Raw genomic sequence first — 21,579 nt, forward strand, 5'->3', positions numbered from 1 at the left:
ATGATAGAAACAGCGTAACATTTCCCACCATCGCTGCACGACCCGCACGCATTTCTTACAGTTGTTGCACAAACTTTAGCTCAAATCATTTAGCGTGTTCCATCGTGCTGAAGCTCTGCTAAGAGCTAGGGCTTGTGGCTAAATCTGTCGAGTAAGTAAGTCAGTAAGAGTTAATTTGGAACTGCGTGGAGTGCTTTACAGAAAAATCGATCAGTGCTTCCCAGTCATTGAATAATTTGCTGAAACGGCAGGTCACTGGGTTACATTCATAACGTTTCCTTGATAAGATAATTATTGTTATGAAATGCGTTGGGCGATGTTTGCACGAGTTGAGGCTTGCTCCCCCATTAGTGGTACGCGTTTGGTTCACTGAATAAAGCAGATTCTTCTGCTTCTTTTATTGTACATTCGGTTCCAAATGCTAAGGGCGCACATGTACGAGAAAAAATGTGAATGTTTAACTTTCTGATGCACCTCATTGCTTACATGAATAACTAGTAATGTACACATGCTACTACAAAATGGAAATCGGAATTCAAGGAAATGTTCCAAGCTTGTTCCGGCTAGATGTTCCGGCTAGATCCTGTGGGAAACGGCTTGATCCCGCAGTCCACGTACGACAGCAGGTACCAGTCTGCGCCGGCCGCGCCCAAGGGCGCCCAGCCGCAGCTCGTGCGTCCCTCGCGCCACAGCTCGCGCGTCCCTCGTCTTCTTCGTCCACAGTTGGCGTTGACCTCACTGCCCTACGGTGGCTGGCAGCGACGGCAAGACACCCCTACCGGCGGGCGAACCTTGTAGACTGCTAATGCACCGAACGAGGATCGGCGGAGCCGGCAGCGTCCGAGTCACCAAGGTCTTCCAGGAACCCGCAGGCCCTAAACCTGGCTGGCTTCCAGGACGGACTCCTCACGAAGATTGGGCAGACCAGGTGGTGCAGCCTTGGAGTGGAGGTCTTGCATGAACCCATAGGCCCTAAAACGTCCCCTGACCTGGTCTGGTCTAGTTTCCTCTCCGACCTCGTTCTGACGAGTGCACGCAGTAGGTCGCCGGAAGGAGCCGCCACCTGCTTATTGCCTTGCCACCACGGAGACTGCACCGCACCGCAGCACGCAAGTGACAGGAGGGGAAGATCGCAGATGACCCCGATCATCGCTCGAACGGTGCCACCACCGCTACCGTTGGCAAGTGGCCTCGAGCTACCGAAATCTCACCAGAATACTGGATACCGCTCACCACGTCCTCTCGAGCTGTCTGTGTAAAACCACGGACTGCAGCGTCGAGGGACGGAGCCGCTCTTGAGGTATGTCGGTGCCATCGCGCTCACGACATCACCTGCGCCGGCTGTGCCCTTCTCGAACGGCGGCGCCGGGAGCTGCAGCAGCGCGTGGGAAACCACACCGCCACCAGGTCCCACGCCAGGCTCGTTGACGGCGACCGAGGAGGAGCCGGCGGAAGCGCTCGTCACCGAACACCAGAGGTGCGCCGGTCGCACCGCGGAATCGGTCACGTACCAGGCCGGGGTAGGAGTCGCTACTGGCCGTGGAGCGGGCACCGTCAGCCTTCCCCACGACAATGGTCCATCCCGGAACGCAGCCGGGGCCCAACATTACGAGCGCCAGTGTGGGAAGCGGCTCGATCCCGCAGTCCATGCCAGCAGGCTCCACTCTCCGTCGGCCGAGCCCAAGGGTGCCCAGCCGCAGCTCATGCGTACCTCGCGCCACAGCTCGCGTGTCCCTCGTCTTCTATGTCCAGAGTTGGCTCTGATGCCGCTAATCACGTCAGCGTTCCCACAGTACAAACATTGTAGTTGACAATAAACAAGTATGAAGAGCGCTTGTCCGTTCACACTTTTCCGTAATGTGCCCATGTGTCTGAGAATTTTCTTTATTAAGAATTCGCCTGGCATAATTTTGGCAGCTCCAATCCGCTATTCATTGAAATTTTCCCAGTGTTTTCAGACTATCTGAAAACGCTCGTCCATATCCTGGGGGATTCGAAACATGACGAGGGGCCAGGTGCATTTACATTTACAGAAAAAGTCTGTGTGCAGTCAGAGTCACGTGATGTTATAAAACCTATGCTGATGATCCCATCAGGCACATGAGGAACAATTTCGTACTGAAATATAGTTCAGTGCAACATTGATTTCTAAGAAAAACTGTACTCGCTGGAATTCCGGTTCAGCCTTCTGGCACAAGAGCTATGTTCTTTGGGTTTCTGAATTTTGTAGGAGTTAAGGCAGCATTACAGATTTCTTCTTCAAAAATAAAAGGCAATATTTTTAGACAAAGTTTAATTGAATGAACGCACCAACGAATTGCGACATACAAGTGTCTTGGCACTCTTTGGCCACACTTTGCCCTTGAGCCAATAAGATCAAATAATAATAATAATAATAATAATAATAATAACAATAATAATAATAATAATCTAAAGGTGTTTCTTCGGCAGAGCTTGCAGAAGCGCAACGTCGACGGTCAGCGCAGTAACAGCTTCCAAACACGAGAGCCATCGCCGATCAAGAGCGCTCGACCCACTATAGTTTTGATTCAGAAGCGCTGAACCCACTAGCGTCTGTTTTCTTCGATACAATCACCCCCGGGAGCGATAAGGGATCCGTCCGGCGACCTAACCGTTCGTCACGATGAGAGGTCGTAGTAAGGCTTTAGACGGTCGACAGGGACAATGTCTCGTCCACGGCGGCGCATGTCTGAAGCTGGCTCTACAGTTTATATTACACAGTTCACAGGAGGACATAGTTCACAGGACGAGTGGTTGGCTGCGATGACGGATCAGCAAGGAAGTCTATGATGGAGGCAATCCAGGGGTCCTTGCGCTGCTCGGAAGCGATGGTCCCAATGTCGATGGAAGAAACGTCAAGCTGGGATAGTGAGCAGCAGGCATTGTCGTCAGGCAAGGGCGAACTTGAGAGGGCGTCAGCGTCAGCATGCTGGCGTCCGTTGCGGTAAAGTACGCGGATATCGTAATCCTGCAATCGAAGTGCCCAGCGGGCGAGACGGTCTGAGGGATCCTTCAATGACGACAGCCAGCATAATGCATGGTGGTCCGTGACGACATCAAATTGGCGACCATACAAATAGAACCGGAACTTAGTAAGCGCCCAGATGATCGCCAGGCATTCTTTTTCCGTGACGGTGTAATTGGTCTCGGCCTTAGTAAGCGTACGGCTTGCATATGCCACAAGAAATTCAGGAAAGCCTTGTTTGCGTTGCGCTAGGACAGCGCCTAGGCCAACACCACTGGCATCCGTGTGTACCTCAATAGGTGGACTTGGGTCGTAGTGGCGTAAAATGGGAGGAGACGTCAGCAAACGACGGTGCTTTGCGAACGCTTCGTCGCACTCGGATGACCACGAATGGAGGGGTTCGTTGCTTCCAAGGAGCTTCGTCAGGGGCGATATGACCGCGGTGAAATTACGAATGAATCGCCTGAAGTAGGAACACAAGCCTACAAAACTGCGCAGTTCTTTGACGGACGTCGGTTTCGGGAACTCGGCGACGGCACGAAGTTTGGCTGGATCGGGGAGGATTCCATCCTTCAAGACGACGTAACCCAGTATCGTGAGCCGCCGCGCTGCAAATCGACACTTCTTTAGGTTGAGTTGTAGGCCAGCGTTTGTTGGGCACATCAAAACACGCCGGAGGCGTTGAGGGTGAGTGGTGAAGTCAAGGGAAAATACAACAACGTCGTCTAGGTAATATAAACACGTGTGCCATTTCAGGCCGCGCAGAACTGTGTCCATCATGCGTTCAAAGGTTGCTGGCGCATTACAAAGTCCAAACGGCATGACGTTAAATTCGTATAAGCCGTCAGGTGTGACAAAGGCTGTCTTCGGCCTATCGGCGTCAGCCATGGGCACTTGCCAATAGCCGGAGCGTAAATCTAGAGATGAAAATAATTCAGCTCCTTGTAGGCTATCAATAGCGTCACCAATTCGCGGTAACGGCTATACATCTTTGCGTACTGATCTTGTTCAGGCGCCGATAGTCTACACAGAACCGTACAGAGCCATCTTTTTTCGTAACAAGGACGACAGGAGATGCCCAAGGACTGTTTGAGGGTCGGATCACTTCGCGGTGAAGCATTTTGTCGACTTGCTCATTAATCACATGACGTTATGCGGCAGAGACGCGATATGGGCGTTGCCGCAATGGCGATTGGGAGCCAGTGTCAATATAGTGCGTGACAGCAGACGTCCGGCCCAGGGAAGGGTGCCCGACATCAAAAGAAGAACGAAATTCTTCTAAGATGCGCAGAAGCTGAGATCGCTGAGCTGGGGTGACACCATCGCCAATAGATGAATCGAACACATTTGTGGCTGTGGGCAAAGGGTCGGACGTAGAGACAGAACCTAGCGAGCTGTAACTGGCACTGGACGTGTCTTTGGGAGCATCCGTAATTTGTACGGCGTTAATCGCTTCCACATGCCTAAGACATTCGCCTTGAAGCAGCATCACAGGGTTTGACAAGGGGTTACAGAAGAAAATAACTGTGGAGCCCTCTTTGACGTTCACTGTCGCAAAAGGTAGCAGCAGCCCTTTTCGATTATAAAAGCGGCCGGATGGAGAAAGTAGTGCGACGGCGCCAGAGAGGCAGATGCAATGCATAGCGACAATCACTGACGAGCTCGGAGGCACGTTGGTGTCGTTTGTTCACAAAAGAAGCATTATCGGCAAGCGTCATATCTGATATCGGCGACAGTTCTAGTTCGGTCCATGCACAATGAATGACGGCATTGTGGCGGTCGAGAAAGTCCCACCTCCGGATAACTTCGTGGGAGCACGATGAAATCACAATAAATTCGACGGCGTATACAACGTCCTCGATGAGAACACGAGCGGTGCACGCCGCTATCGCGTCAATACGCTGTGCGCCTGCTGTGCGGAGGCAGAATCTAGCAAGTGGGGTCGTGACCTTTCGAAGGAAGCGACAAAGCTTTGCGTCCATAACTGATACAGCGGCTCCGTGTGTACGAGGGCATATATGCGCACACCGTCAACTAACACATCTATCACATTCGTCGGGCTACGTTAAGGACTTTCGACGGCGTCGCAGCCCTTGCCACATGGACTGTGACGACTAGTTTTCCTCTTCCCCGACGAGGTCGCATCGGTGATGGGAAGCGTCGACGTGGAGAAGGTGAGCAGCGGATGGTGACAGACCGGCGGAATGGTGGTGACGCAGCACGAGGTTCATCATCGTAATATGCGCGCGGTGAAAATGACTTGGCATCATATGACACTATATGACTTGGCCCATATGGTGTAGCGCACGCGGCTACAGTGGCGTGCGACGTGTCCTGCGTAGCCACACGCAAAACATATTGGCCGATTGTCCGCTCTACGCCACCGAGTCGCTGCGACAGGTCCCATCCATGTGGGAGGACAGGTTGGACGGGGCGGCTGGAGAAGTGATTGCATGGCAGGCTGTGGTCGAGGCATAGCGAGTACTTCGGCGTAGGTGAGAGGGCCCCGTTGAGGGAGTTGTTGGGGTTGGGTGACGACTTCCGCGTAGCTGAGTGGTACAGCTGTCGGGATCTGTCGGGGCCTGGTCATGACTTCAGCGTAGCTGTGAGGCGCAGCTGCCGGAACGTGCTGGTGGTGCTCAGGCAAAACGTCGTTGATTTTTTACGCTATGGCGCGGCGAATCGGAGGTGCAAAACTCGGCGTTGGTGCGTGTACCGGCTGCGGCTGTGCGAAATCCATCAACGAGAGTTGTCGGGCAACTTCCTCGCGGACGAAAGCCTTCATTTCTGCGAGCAAACATGTCTGGTCGGACATGGCAGCCAAACCAGCGAGGTGCTCGTCACGGTGGAGAGATCGACGGGTAAGTGATCTCTGCCTGCGGAGTTCTTCATAGCTCTGGCACAGCAGGATTATGTCGGCCACAGAGCGAGGATTTTCGGCCAGCAACATGTTAAAGGCGTCGTCCTCAATGCCCTTCAGGATGTTTTGGAGTCGATTCCGCCATAGTCGAATTGACTTTCCGGCATAGGTCCAGGACATCTTCAATGTAATTGGTGAATGTTTCACCTGGCTGTTGAGTTCGTCTCGCAAACGCTGCTCGGCACGCATCTTACGAACAGCAGGGCGACCAAATACATCGGCGAGGGAAGTCTTAAATTCTGACTGTCTGAAACTCTGTTTCATGGTTATTATACCACAGACTGGCCACACCAGCGAGGTAGAACAGAACATGGCGCAGTTTGTGCGCTTCGTCCCACTTGTTATGGGCGCTTACCCTGTCATACAGCGTGAGCCATTCGTCCACGTCAGTGTCGTCCGCTCCTGTGTAGATAGGAGGGTCGCGGTGACGTGGTACCCCGGGACACGCAGTGGATACGGGATGAGGCATTTGCTCGGAGGCGTCTTGGGACATGGTAAATGGTAGGGTACGGGATCGATGTTCCAGGATGATTGTCTGAGGTTACCCAGCTCAATCCACCAATTCTAAAGGTGTTTATTCGGCAGAGCTTGGAGCAGCGCAACGTCAACGGTCAGCGCAGTAACAGCTTCCAAGCACGAGAGCCTTTGCCGATCAAGAACGCTCGACCCACTATAGTTTTGATTCAGTAGTGCTGAACCCGTTAGCGTCTCTCTTCTTCGCTACAATAATAATAATCATCATAATCACATACGACCAACATGCACCAGATTTCTAACAAACGTAATTTCTCATTGAAACCGCTGAAACTATGGCTCACCATGTAAAAGAAATTTGCTACAGAGTTGTTTTTCTTCCTTAGCACCGAACGGTGCCCGCCATTAAGCTATTACTCAACTGATAATAATCGGCTGGGTCCGAATACTCATGAGCGAACTGTTTGTGATACCAGATATAAACATGGACCACGCTCACAATGTTTACTTTTGCAATCCTAAGTAGCTTAGTTTTGGAGATAAGAATAATAAAAAACTGCAATTTTCTACTGCAAGGCAAAACTTTTCAAACAATCGTGCTACAAAAACCTATTGACTATTTTGTACTTATTGTTTTCTTGTTTCTCCTTCGTTATGCATGTAGTTGGGACCACAGTCCAAGAGATGGTCGCCCATTACACCACAAGTATGGGTGGAAAATTGGTAAGCATCCTAATGACAAAACAAGCTATACTGCGGCGAATACGAGTGTAAGCTGGTGTTTGACAAAATACTTGAAAGCAGTCCTCTTTTAGCTTGCACAAAGGATAGTTTCAGAAGTATCCTCTATCTCCACTACAATGACCGAAGTTAGCTCTCTATTGTTCGTGTTGAGCGGTTAACAAACATATCCACAACGCTAAACAGTTACCGTCAGCATTTCTCCAGTATCAATAAAATGTGAAATCGTGAGCAAATATATCAGGAATATGCTACCCTACAGGTTGGGAAATCATCTACTCGGAAATGTCCTTCTACGCATTACTAGGTTCTGACGCTCAAAATAAAGGTGGGCTGGCAAGTCGGCATTCTTCACAATTCTGCTGAGATCCCCTAAAACTTTGAAATAACGTTAGTCGAAATGATTGTGGTTGTGTTTTAAACGTTGTCAGCTTGAGAATTTTGCCAGCCAGGAAAAGCCAGTATTTTGCTAGATTTAAACACTTTTGCACGTACGGCACATTTCTTTGTGCTACATGCTTTTTTGCCAGAAAGAACAGGAAACAGCAGCATGCAGCTAATATTCATTTAACCTCCCTATTGAAAAATTTGTATGCGAATTGTGCGAGAAATGTGCGAGATGTATGCATATCGCACAGATTTGACGAGAAGTGAGAAATGTGCTACGCATATTCAACGAGATATCGTAGATAATGTGCGAGATCTGCACGCATGAGCTACGTAGACTTCACGAAGTGTACGAGATCTATGGGAGGTGCTTTGCGAATGCATGTGCGAGATGTGCGAATGCGTGAGATGTGTGCGAGATTATGTACGACGTGTGCGAGATAGCCTGTGATGTGTATGCACGGTGGTCATATGAGCAACGAAATCTTTGACGATGACTGTGCACTGCATACAAACTGCATGCACCTAAGTCGTAGTGCATACATAAGCTCGTGAATGACAGCGAGATATTATGATGAGTCGTTTGTAGCAGATGCAAACGCATAATCAATGTACTGTATGATGACGTCGAACTATTCTGACACATATACCAGCATAAATTGCAGAGCGAACAAGAGCTCCAGCGTTTAGTTTCTGTAATTTCATACAATGGATACACACATCCCTATCAAAGCTCATGTCAGTCCTAATGATGCAATTATTTTCACTTGGGGACATATTCGCGGATGATCACTTACGGCAATACTATTGCCTTCGTGTGAGGCATTGCTCAACCAGCCAATAACCGTACTCTGACAGTGATACAGCCGAAAGCTGTTGTCCGAGAGTTCGTCTCTTGTTCAGAGATCACCCAAAGATCTTAATACAATATAGGGTTGGGTACTTTCACAGTTTCAGAAAAAAATGCTATAGGTTTGTTTTATGCACAATAAAAGCCACCGACATGATTATAGCTAATGGAAAACACATCCAACAAGGACGAGTTGGCAAATGATTTTATTTCATGCAATTTGATCAGTAAGAGAAGATGCATGTGCTTTGTAACATCCTAACCATATTGCTTGGGTCAGAGATATCATTCAAAGGTAGTAACGCACGCTGCACATATTCCAAACAGCTAAGTGTGCACCCCACAAGACGAGTAATTAACGAAGAAAGTTTGGTTAGCTGGTGTTGATGCAGTTGCTGTGACATAGTTACTAGCGTGAACAACGGAAAGAAAGGAAGGACAGGACAGAACATTCTGTCCTATCCCACCTTTTTTTTACGTTAGTCTTGTTCCGGTTAGTAATTATGTCACAGCCTCCACAAGAATATCAAATCTGCTAGTCACTTTTTATAGTCCATATTCTGAGAGGATGTTATTGCCTGTTTATGCCAAACTGTAGCAGGCAGGTATGAACTGTGGCCACGCATGTCCACATGTAAAAAAAAACACAAACAAAGCGTAAATAAATTGGTGAATAAATAGCCAATACAGCATGCAAAATCTATCGCACTTTCAGAGAAAAAAAATTAAAAATAACGAAATTACATAACCATCAATCACTAAAACTGTCATATGATCAGCAAAATTGCTGCTTGAAAAATTATTTGCACTAAGTCTTTCACAACTTGTGCACTGTATGCTGAGAGAGCTTGATGTAGTAAAAAATCCTCATATATGCTCAACAGCGGCAAAAACGAGATTAGCATGGGCACTTGGTAACCATTATCTTTGTATATACTACACAAAACTAAATTTGAAACGAACGGAGAAATAACGAAGTAGTTCGTGTAGTGATGGTTCAGAGCAAGGAACAAAATGTCCCTACATCCAAGTAGGGTTGTTAAATGACGGACACGCAGCATATCCTGGCGCCGTCAACAATATCCATCTCCAACAATATCAACAATTATATCCAACAACAACAACAAACATATCCAACAATATCAATATCCACACCGTCAACAAATAAAATAACACTTTTGCAAATCGCTGACACAATAACAACGCATATCAGACGCGCGCGCACGCATGCACACACACACACACGCACACACACACACACACACACACGCACACACACGCACACACACGCACACACGCACACACACACACACACACACACACACACAAGCAGTGTCCGAAAGCACTCGCGACAGAGAGCGCGGACCTTCTCGCGCGTTCGCTAGAACGCAAATTGAGCCGGCGTAGCAGCAGCGTCTGATGAAGAGACTGCACTTCTCATGAATTATATACATCCGCTGAACGGCACACAAACCAGAACAAAGTGTGTCAATGACGCCACTCGACACCAAATGTGTCGTCCATAACGCCGCTTTAAAACACGAACACCTTGTTGGATTCACAAACATTCGCAAACCAAACGACGATATGCTGCGATTTAACGGCCCTGAGCGGTTGATAGGGCTGCTCCGCAGGTTGCTGTCCTCGATGTTGAAAGAAACGTTGTTGAAACACGCCGCATCACTCGCATAACATGTGAATACCCGCCGCCACCATCCATGCGATCACGATTACCGTGGGGCACCATACCGGGAAGCCAGAGATCAACGTTGTCAGAGGTGACAGGGTAGACGACGATGTAAACAACATGGCCGCCATGACGTTTATCAATCTCTTGCAAAGCTTCCACTGCCTCTATCATGCCGAAACGACGTCATTTTCCCGTGTTCGGCTGTCAAAATGTTACCAGGGGCGCTATAACGTAAAATGATTCCAAACTGCTTTGATTCCAAACTCCTGACGTCAAATTTACGTAACGACCGACGCAAGCATCGGGCGGTAACCTGCAGCGCTGTCTGAACTACCCAATGAAACACTCTCCTCGTTTATAGGTCACCTTTGTTCGCTTTCAAAACCATTAACATTGTCTACACTCAGCGGTTTTTCTTATCTAATTAGCTAACAAGAGGCGAAGAGCACGCTCTAGTGGAGAGGGTTTCAGTGGGGCCGAACCAGCACAGTGAAAATAGATAACCGCATAAAGAGGGTGGTGCTGGCTTTTCCGAATGGTCCGCTTCGCCTTACTTAGCTTGCGGCGGCTGTTCGAAAATCGCGGCGGCATGCAACAGAAGGAAAAGAATGCCGCTAAAACGGATCCTCAGCAAGGAAGAGTTGGCAGAGTAATGTCGTATGCATGCCGAAAGGGCTCGATAACGTTTTACTGCCACGCAAAAAGGTTTATCATGCGCAAATAAATACATGCTCACCGGTAGGTGCAAGTAGCGAGGGCCTGAGCGATCGGCGGGCAGCCATCTTCTGTTCCTTTCGGAACGGGGCAGCCTGTGGGTATTCAGAAAAATGTTCAGTATTGTTCGGCATATTAATGCATTTTTTTCGCGTGTACGTCACTTTGACGTGGTGAGTTTTGATGTTTTGTGAGGTCGCGTGACATAGAGGCGAAGTGGGCGCAGCCATAAAATATTGGACAAATAGCAGAGGGCTAATGGTGAAAAGGCTTCCAATTAGGAATGATTATTTTTCTTTTGTGTGGTTAAATCATGCATAATCAGTGTGTACACGTTATATCAGATGGGGAGCTATCGCGGTTTTCGTGACGTCGCGTGACAGACAGGCGAAGTTGGGAGTGGCCCGAAAATGTTTTGACCAATCGTGGAGGCTGATTGCAGAAATTGGAATCAAAACAGTTTGGAATCATTTTACGTTATAGCGGCCCAGTGTAGGAAATTTGGGCTGCCAGTATGTGAGCGCTGTATAGGCTGCATTGCGGGCGGTCGATGTGGCAGTTTAGTCATATTTACGCTTTGCCGAGAGAAAATGTGCTTTTTTCTGCTGATCAGCGTTCGCTAAGCCCTTGGGCCTGTGCAACGCTGATAGCTAGCTGTATCTTTCGTGCGGTGCGGTGTTGTTGGTCATCGTAGTTCTGTCAATTCGCACTTTCTTTGTTCCCCGGCTCATTAGCAGCCTCTGGTACTTTCGCCGCTCTCGCAGCGGTTCACAGTGCACGGAGAATGCGTTGGAAGTTGTGCTATCACGTGCTGTAGTTCAGCCGCACTTCAACAATGTTTATGCCGGAAGGACCGTTCGTGCAGTCGATGCCACCGGACCTGACATGAAGGAGCGTTTGCCGAGTACGCCTCAAAAGGTAAGTCCGGTGCTTGGCGCATTTTTATGGTTCGTGTAGTGTGCCTGTTTATGCGGAGCACAAGATGATTTGTACAGGCGAAATAAATTATAAAAGCACTTTCCTAACGTTCGTTGTTATAGCAATAGTACACGTTTAGGCGAAAAGTTTCATAAAAATTACCCTCAAACAAGAGCTTCATCTATTGTTTTTTTTTTGCTTTCTGTTATGAAGTATACTAGCGCCGAGATCGTTTAGTCTGAACGGGCACAAAGATTGAAACTGCGAATGTCGCCGCTTCTGTACGTAATTTCTCAGCAAGAAATCCTGTATATATTTCTAGAAGTACGCTGACATGTTGTCTTCGCAGCTAAGATCTGCGCGAGACGGCGCCGGATTGCTCTGTCTGACCCATGAGCACATTTTAGCTTGTATGCAAATGTATCTGCTTATAGATTGTCAAGACAACCTGTGTTTCGTGTGTTGAGTGGTTTGTATGTTTTCATGCATATGACAGGTTAAATACCTTCCCGTTATCTCAGAATGAGATATTTGTACAACCATGTATCTGGCTGTATCAGGCCTTTTCGCAATTTAACGCGGTGTTGTTCAATCACAAATTTGCAGTTTCAGCAGTGATTGGAATACACTGAACATTTCTTATTGTTTAGGAATGTCACGAGTTTGTGAGACGGAGGCATTTCTACACCACATGGGAGCCTGTGGCAAAATGCAGCCTGAGCAGCCCGACAAGGAATAAGATCTGCTTGCTTTGACAAGATATGTACAAAACGGTCACTGTCACTTATCAGATCTAGGTTATGCTGGTATAAATCGTATCTGACATCAGTCCAGAATCTTTTGGTGAGATTTAGAATTTGGGCTCATTCTACACTTTCACTATTGTTGCACTGAGTTATGAGAATGAAATTTATTGGGGATATGTTTTAAGAATTTTGAAAGATGGGGTGGTATAACATTGCGAAATTGCCGGTAAAACAATTATTAAATTGGGATGGCACTTGTGCTACTTTATAAGCAATGCAAACTTTCTAACGAGTATACCAGAGGGGCAATTCCTTAATGCCGGTGTCACAGGTATACTTCTTATCGCGATCAAGCGCAATCCAGATAGAAATTCGCGACTGCAATTGGCTTCCTCGTGCAGCTTGCGCAAAGGAGTCAATCACAAGCGTGAAATTTGATCCGGATCGGGCTTGATCGCGATGAAAAGTGCACTGTGTGACACCCGTATTAGACAAGTTTATTGAGATAAGTTCCTGAATCCGGCTAAATCGGCAACAGCAAAAGCACTGAAACAAGCACACTGGTATAAAAACGATGTTGTAAGTTTCTGCTGTTCCAAGTTAATGGTTAAGAATGTGTGTATTCAACAATGTAGGCACTGAGAGAAAGCTTTAAGAAAATACATGCTGACTTTCCAACACCGGCTTGCATATAGGTTTTTTGCTATATATAAGATTCACAGGCTGGCAGGTTTGGCATAATGTACAACACTTTTGCTTTAGATGCCATATTCATAACTTTCAGTTTCAATATATGATTCAAGTACTACTTTAACTGTATATTTTAAAATATGGCCTACCTTCAGTTTAATCAATATACCGAAGTAGCCTCCTCGGAGTTAAATATAATTGGGAGCTTGAGTAGATATGCATGATGTGCTTCTTACTGACTGTATCGAGGCATATTTTTAACAACTGTGTTTTGAGGCACCCATATCCTTTTATGTCTTGCAATGTAATGTGCTGCCCGACGAAATCAGAAAGACATTGCAAGTTATTGCAAGTATTGCTGCTCCTAATTCCTAACATACGTGCCTGCACAGGATCTGTGTTCCGTTTTATTTCTCTAAGTAGTAAAAATGATATATTACACTTTTTTCTCCGTTTTATGAATGGGAGGGCTGTTCATTGATTCCCATTTATAAAGGGAAGTCAGAAGAAAAAGCCACGAAAGGTGGCTTAAAAGTGTCTGAAGTCTCAAGTCAACACTTTTAAAGCACTACTAGCATGAAACGTTTCTACTTCCTTTTATAAGCTGGTTGCCAAATAAGTAATCGCAGTGTAAAAGAGTATTTATTTCTTTTTTTTACTTGTTTTAAGGTATGTTCTTTGTTTGGTTCACAATGTTCTTCCTACCACCCCACGCAGTACTGCAGCTAGAGCCTCTGAGGTATGTTTATAAATGAATAAGTAAATTCCTGAAGCTGGCAACAAACCATGAAGCATAACACTTAAGTGTAGGCAATTCATAATACATCCCTTGAAGCAGCATAGCACCAAGCTAGAATCTAATCTCTGATGTCGCAATAAATTGCAGGTTTGGTAATGTGGTATCACACACTGCTGGTTAGGCATGTCAGTCAGCCTGGTACAGTGGTCGCAGGTGAGAGGGTAACCGAAAGCTAGGAATACTTTGCCCTTCCGCATATGACATGGGAGAGGGCTTGAACTCTGCTATTGCTTCTCTTTAAGTAGGGACCATCTCTCTCACCTTGTCATTATTCTGTCAACTTGCTAATATGCACAACTTCTACAAGCTTAGCTATGATATTGACGGCTGAACTTGGATGATGTGCGTTTCAACAGTTAGTGGTACTTTCGAAACCACGCTGTACTTTGCGTCCATTTCAAATGGTCAATTTGAAATATGCAATTCTCGGACATTCTCAGGGAAACAAGGTTTTCGTTCTGAATAAGGCATAGGCTGCTCCCCGAAAGATACCAGAAACAATACTTCCGCACCTAACAAAATTGTTTAGGCACGCCATGCTCAAGCCATGCTGTCCTACAATAATTAGATCATAATGTGCTATATCGACCGCTACATGTTATTAAAAGTGACAGACAAAAGTGATAATGCACTCGAATTTGACTCTTAAAACATGTGTGGCTAATAATATTTAGCCTTATCCCCTTTGGCGCAGACGCCATTAGTGCAAAAGGGGCATATGTCATTAGCAAGCTTTGGGATAAGTACAGACTGAATAAGCACTTGTCAAGATTTTGAGGTAGTACCATAATGTTGGAGCCGCCCGAAGTGTGATTTCAATTTATTTATTTTTTTTCATTTAGGTCATGAAGCCGCTTTTTTCTTAAGCCTGTGCAGATACGTCACGCTAGGCGAATCCCATTAATTTCTCCATTTACAGTGAATCCTGTTATTCAATTTCATTTTGCATGGCATACAAAGGCACTTTAACCAATACCAAAAATAAGTGGTTTGAATGTGTAAAAAATGACTCCGGACACATATCTCACCGAATAAACTTACGGATTTGGCTTTAAATGAACGCTAACGGAGACATTGAATCAGTTTAGACGCATCATATATTCTTTCTTTTTGTGTTAGTTTTGTGATGAGAGGTTATTTATTGGTTAAGAGAATAACGTCAAAGTTGCATTTCCTGCCAAATATGGCGGCGAAACATCACCGCTGGTACGTTGGGGTCCTGATGCATTCCATAGCATTTTCGTATATTTCGGCTTTGCGGTTCAGTACACTTGCTCAAAAATTCCTTAGTTCCGTTCTTGACACTTTTAGAATGCAAAATAGTCAATTTTTGCCAAAAACACTGGGCCTTAGCAGACAGCCAGCAGATGCGGGAACATTATTGTGGTTTTACCACCTGTATTTCTTTCTTGTGTACTTTCTAGCTTATCAAGCCTCTTCTTTTGGTAACTGCAGTTTTTTCTAGTGTTGCGAAACAGTAATTCAATCATGCAGTTCAAATAATTATTTTTCCCTTAAGTGTCCTCTTAGAGCTTTGTCTGAATGATGTGGTGTAGCGCCCACCGACGCTGCCAAGCGGGGACGCTAAGGTCAGCGCACTCAGCCGGTGCCTTAGGGCCGGCTGCGAATGACGAGGAAAATAAAGTTGGGTGGCGCGTGCTGGCGGCGCAAGCACCGCACTCGCTAGTTCGTTCTAAAAGCCCGCTGAGCCCGTTCTCTTGTTCTGGCGCTCTGCTGCAACCCCTCGGTTCCCGACAGTGGCATGACACAACACTGCACGAAAGTTATCTTGCGTGTCAGCAGTTTGTGTTGCAATGTCATCACCAGTATTGTCATTGAGGTGCTAAGAGATGTCACTGCGCTTACTCCTCATTTCCCAAGTCCCTATGAAACCATAAAGAGTATCTGTGTATATGTCCTGCAATAAGTTATATCATACTGTATTCACTTGGGCTCTGCTAAACGATTGCAGTAGAAAAGCACTGTCTTCTCCAAAACTTGTACAGTGTGTCGGAAATTTGTCAGCGATTCTTTTTACCTCAACAGTCGTGGAAATAATGATTGACCGTGTTGGCTGGCACATTTATATCAACCCTGATCTCTGTAGCTGGCTTTACGCTTTTTGATTACATAAAAATCGAACTGGTTTTCAGTGATACCACCTTTTCACAATACTGAAGCACCAGTTTGCCAAAATAATATAATAAATCTAACTCTTTTTTCTATAAAAGCAAACAGTTGTCTTGCATAGCAACTTGAGTGAGCTTTCTTAAGTGCGGCAGGCTCAGGATGTTGGTTCATATATCAGTAGTAGTGTTGCTGATATTTGCGCGTATGAAAAGGGGATGCTTACTTGATTGCAGAACAATTTGATTGGTTCTACACATGGTAATGAACTTGCCAATGTTATTTTAAAGCTGGAATTAGGTAGGAAGCTATTGTGGTACTTTTTAAAGTCCCTAGTGCAGATGCTTAAAGCTTGTCTTCTGTTGACAAAAACTGGATAGTTGTGAAAGCGTAATGAAAGCCTCTTGGTAGACATGCCGAGTTATGCTGCTGAGGACATGTATTCGTTAGCCCTATTGGGTAAAGCTGCTAGGCTTATGGGTGATGGGTGCTTTAACATTGCAGTGATTGCAGGGTGGCCAGCTTACAAAACACATTAAAATGACTGCAAGGATGCATTTCGTGCTATAGTATCCTAATTGGCCCACGAAGTGACCACCTTTGCATACACTGAGTGGCTGTCTGGCCTAGTTTACTTAACCTGACTGCTATGTATAAGGAGGACGAGGAGAGAGGTAAGAAAAGGGACCTTCAATTAATTTTCTTGGATAGATGGCTGATGCATCATATTTTTCTTATAGTGTAGGATTTGTTACTCAAAGTGAAGCTTGCTATATGGAGAATATCAGCATTTTTTCATATATATACCGAACAAGAATTGCTTTGTTCACTAGTGTCACTTTTTATATAATGCTCACGTGACACTAAGCCCACTTGTTATAATGCAGGTATGGCTGGGCCTGCAGAGAAAGTGTGAGCAGATTGTGCTGCTTTGCTGATCAGTGCTGATCTCCACACCTGAGTTGGTACCACAACATCGAGGCACCAGTGTGCTTAGCTTCATCATTGACAATGTAACATGATATTGAGAGCTTGCACCTGGATATCAGTTTTGAGCTTGAGGTTTGAGAAATATGTTAAGATAGAAGACACACAAACGGTTGGCCTTGGTGATAGATACACTTGTGTTTTTTAAGTGCTCTTTTCGCAATATTTTTCGTGGACCTATTTTCAGCAAATGTTCACACTCCCTAATTGCAAACTGCCATAGAGCTGGTTTATGCCTTAAACTAGCACTCTTTCACGAAGAAAAAGCCTTATTTAGCAAAAAATTCATAGGAAAGCCAAGGAGGTGACAGGACAGAACATACTAACACTATCCAATTTTACTGCTTGCACAGTAATAAAAGCGAGAGGTGAATGTACGAGCCAGTTAAACTGCAACTGTGAAAAGGCACATGGCATATAGCTACCATGACGCTTGTTTTCAATAATAAATAAGCAGTCTCACTATCTAATAATCCTCTGGATGGGGAGAAAATTCACAGGTTCCCTCTTACGTATATAAGGAAAACCTCACAAATGTCTCCAGCCCTATGGTCTTTATATATTTCTACAGTTGCACAGTTTTTAAACGAAATGTTGCAAGTGAGCTGTGCACTACCAGGTGACTGCCAAATGAGCTGCGCATCATGTTGGCATGGTCACAGAGCCGGTCATTTGTACATTGGCCTGTTCTGCTTATCTAGCGTCTACAGCACAATAGAGGTATTTCATCTTCAACAACATCTCTGTCCTGTACATACATTTTTGCATGCTTGTTTTTCACTGGTAGTGGTGCATGCCTCTTCATTATTTACGCGCATACACAGCAAAGCAAGCTTGTTCTATGCCGAGAGAGAATTGTAGAAAAAGCCGACGTGAGGATATTTTTTCAGCCTGAACATGCTAGATTTGTTGGTTTGGGTTTGTATTCGTTGATTCTATGAGTTTTGGAGCCCCACACAGCTTCTCCGCTAGGCAGACAAGCTTGTAGGATGTGCTTCTACTATTTGTACAGCACACTGACAGTGCAGGTGCGGGCCTCATCTTCGGAAGGAAGTGCACTGACGGCACCATTCACGGTGCAGGTGACTCTCATAGAGTCAGGCAACGCACCAGCGTTGATGTTTGTTCCCTTGCCCAAAACAGCACGTTTAGGTTCAGTGTAGTTGTAAGGTGACAAGTTGAACATAACTTCCATAGTTTGAGTGGGCGCATTTTTCTTAGAGCACCAAATTTCTTTTCTGGCAGCTGCCTGCCCTGGTGTTTGCTTATCGTTGGCATGAAGTTGGCTATGGAGTTACGCAGCAGGGAACTCGTGAAGAATGACGCTGTAGTTGACACTTTACGAAGAATACATCGGCTCCCAAGCCCTTCCTTTTCTGTTGGTATACTTTTACTTGTACTGTCATTAATTTCTTCTCGGCCTTGCTGTATTATCTTGAGGCCCCACACTGACGATACTGTTGACTTCAAGTGAATACTTTTCAGGTAAGATTGCTTGCAAGTGTGGTTTAAGAAAAGGTGACACTTACAGGTAGCTATTTAAGACGCGAGTGAAATGAACCGGCAAGTCTTGGTTACATCTTATGTGTAGTCCTGTGGGAGTTACACGTTTTACGAAAAATCGTATCGTCGCTAACAAGATGATAGGCACTAGGTCATTCACCAGAACTTCATAATCATGTTACCTGGCAAAATGAATTATCGTCGAACCCTTGACAATGCCTTCTACTGAACTTATAGACAACACATTGTAACCGAGAGTTACTGGTTCGTCTCAATCGCGTCCAGAATAGAAATCTGTAAGTTCCACCTTTCCTGCAAACAGACTTGCAGAGCAAAGAACCTTGTCCTACAGAAGTCTACACTTGAAAGCATGGGTAGTGTCAGCATGGGGCCTTGAGATAAATCAGGCAGCTGGGAAGAAATTACTGGCAGCACGAGTTCAAGAATGCTGACAAAAAATCAAGACCTTGCAAACTCAAACATTCTTCGGAAGGAATGAACTAGAGCAGACTAATTTTCGGGTCTTCTGGGACATACAGCTAAATGTCAACTTCACAGCGAGACGAACGGACCACCTGTGCGGGCAGTCTCAAGAAAGCTTGACGTATTATTACCAAAACAGCCTGTTCAAACCAAGAAGTTATCTTGAGCTTGTCTTCCTACAAGCCCGCTAAACCTGAAACTGCCATTATGCACAGAAGACTGAACTTCAACACTGGCAATTCACCCAACCCTGACGACAGTAAGCTGCACCATGTAACGTGCCAGCAGTAAGCTCTATCTGAAGCAAGAGAAAGGCCCACGAGCTTACCTTCCATGCTGAAATCCAGGAACCTGTCTCGGCTCCAGAACAGAAGCTTTTTTGGCTTGGCTTGGGTCAATGACCACAAAATTATCAATACCAAACAGAATGCAATAACAGTTGCAGACTCAGGTTAATGTATTTATCTGCTTGATTTTGTGAACCAAAACTGTTGAAAGGGTGTCCAATGTGGCTATTTATCCGGTCCAGGAGTCCGTGATTTCAATGAAGTTTGACAATCATTTATTGGTAAACTTTCTCAAACATTCTCAAAGCAAACTTGTGTTGTCATTTGAAACAATACCAGGCTCTTTAAGGGGTCGTGCCAATTTTTTAGGTGTGGTGAGCACCTGCACTGCATATGTAATTATGGTTAAAAAGAAAGTAAGGCAGAATGGGCCATATAAGATTATAGGCAATCTTGGCATAAGTAGATGTTTGCTCAGAACCATCTGAAAGTTTTTGTTCTAGAATGTAATGAAGTTTTGTTAAACCTAGCTGCGGTCAGATGATTCTATATAAGCTTTTGACCTTATGCAATAATATTTGCTTTAAATAAAATTCTCGGGTTTTAATTGTCAAAACCTGAATATGATTGCTGAACAGCATATTGTAGTGTAAAGGCACAAATACACAGCTCATACACAGAAACACGCCACATGTGTTGCTAATACCTTTATTCGAAACACAGCAGGGATACTGTATATACGCTCTTCCCAGCGCGCAGACGCACCAGCCACTTCAAGTAGACTACAGAGGGCGATTATCAGAGCTAGCACAATCATTTTGAAGATGTAAAGAAAGCAAGTTCCGCGTCGTACAAAACAACAGAGATCAGACTTACACAAGCGCTACTTTTTTTTTCGTTTATGTAAAACGCTTTCCATAGCTAACACGCGATTTTATCTTTACTTCTGCCCAGGATCTTCACATCATGAAACATTGCATGACAAGGGCAGGCTTTACAGCACGCTGAAAGAGGCGCATTCAAGTCTGTCATGCGGTTTTAGCATGCTCCCTCATTCGATCATTGATGCAGCGGCCATTTAGTCCTACATCGTTCCTCAAGATAGTGATATTTCATTCATAATCCACTCCGGGGCCACATCGCCCGTAAGGTGTTACGTGTTGTACTTGGCAGCTTACCTTAGATCTGCCCATTATGCGGGGACACAGTTGGGCCAGCCTATTGGGAACAAAGAACACTACAGGCACTCCATGCTTGTTCACCACTTTCTTTAAATTGTGGCTCAACTTATGCGCATACGGCACGACTTGCGGCGTTTGGCCACTCCACTCACCGGCTCTGGCCTCATACGCCTGTGTGGCCCCTTTTTTAGTGTTCTCTATTCCCAATAGGCTGGCCCAACTGTGTCCCCGCATAATGGGCACACCTAGGTAGGCTGCCCAGTACAACACGTCACACCTTAGTGGCGATGTGCCACCAGAGTGGTTTATGAAATTCCACTGTCTTGTGGAAAGTCCTATGTAGGACAAATTGGCCGCTGCATCAATGATCGAATGATGGAGCATGCTAACAACATGACGCAAGGCTTGAATGCGCATCTTTCCACACACTGTAAAGCCTGTCCTTGTCGTGCAAGATTTCATGATGGGAAGATCCTTGGCAGAACTAAAGATAAAACCGCACGTAAGCTGTTGGAAGCATTTTACATAAATGAAAAAAGTAGTGCTTGTGTAAGTTGACCTCTCTTGTTTCATGATGTGGAACTTGCTTTCGTTAGATGTTCAAAATGATCGTGTTCGCCCTGATAATCGCCCTCTGGAGTCTGCGCGAAGTGGCTGGTGCGCCTGCGCGTTGTGAAGAGTATAATACTGTATCTCGCTGTGCTTCAAATAAAGTTAATAGTAGCGCCTGTGACGTGCGTCTGTGTATCTTCTGTGTATTTGTGCCTTTGGGCTACAATAAGTCGCTCAGCAAACACAAACTTGTCTAGCACCAAGTTCTTCTGCACAATATGATTATGAGGGACGCTGTAGTGGGGAACTCTGGATTAACCTTGAACACCCGGGGTATGTGCCCAATGCACCCTACGAGGGTGTTTTTGCACTTTGCTGCCATTGAAATGTGTCCGTTGTGCCTGCGATTTTATACTGCACCATTCGGCTTAGCAGTGCAATGTCAAAGCCATTACGCCACCACGATTTCTACTTTGCTGACAGAATAGCAATTTCCAAGTAATTTAATTAGCTCGACCTGTTGATGCTGCTTTTTAAAAGTAGA

The 21,579-nt window shown here is 45.7% G+C and overlaps 1 protein-coding gene across 4 annotated transcripts in view; it reads left to right on the forward strand.

The window, feature by feature from the left end:
• Positions 1-21,579, forward strand: part of LOC119433758 (neprilysin-1-like) — a 741,141-nt gene that overhangs the window by 276,811 nt on the left and 442,751 nt on the right. For all 4 annotated transcript variants that reach the window (XM_049659302.1, XM_049659303.1, XM_049659301.1 and 1 more), the window contains exon 14: positions 7,045-7,103. The gene's annotated coding sequence lies outside the window, so the exon portion shown is untranslated. The remainder of the gene's footprint in view (positions 1-7,044; positions 7,104-21,579) is intronic.

This window comes from Dermacentor silvarum, chromosome 11 (assembly GCF_013339745.2).
Source record: "Dermacentor silvarum isolate Dsil-2018 chromosome 11, BIME_Dsil_1.4, whole genome shotgun sequence".
Classification (NCBI taxonomy): Eukaryota; Metazoa; Arthropoda; class Arachnida; order Ixodida; family Ixodidae; genus Dermacentor; species Dermacentor silvarum.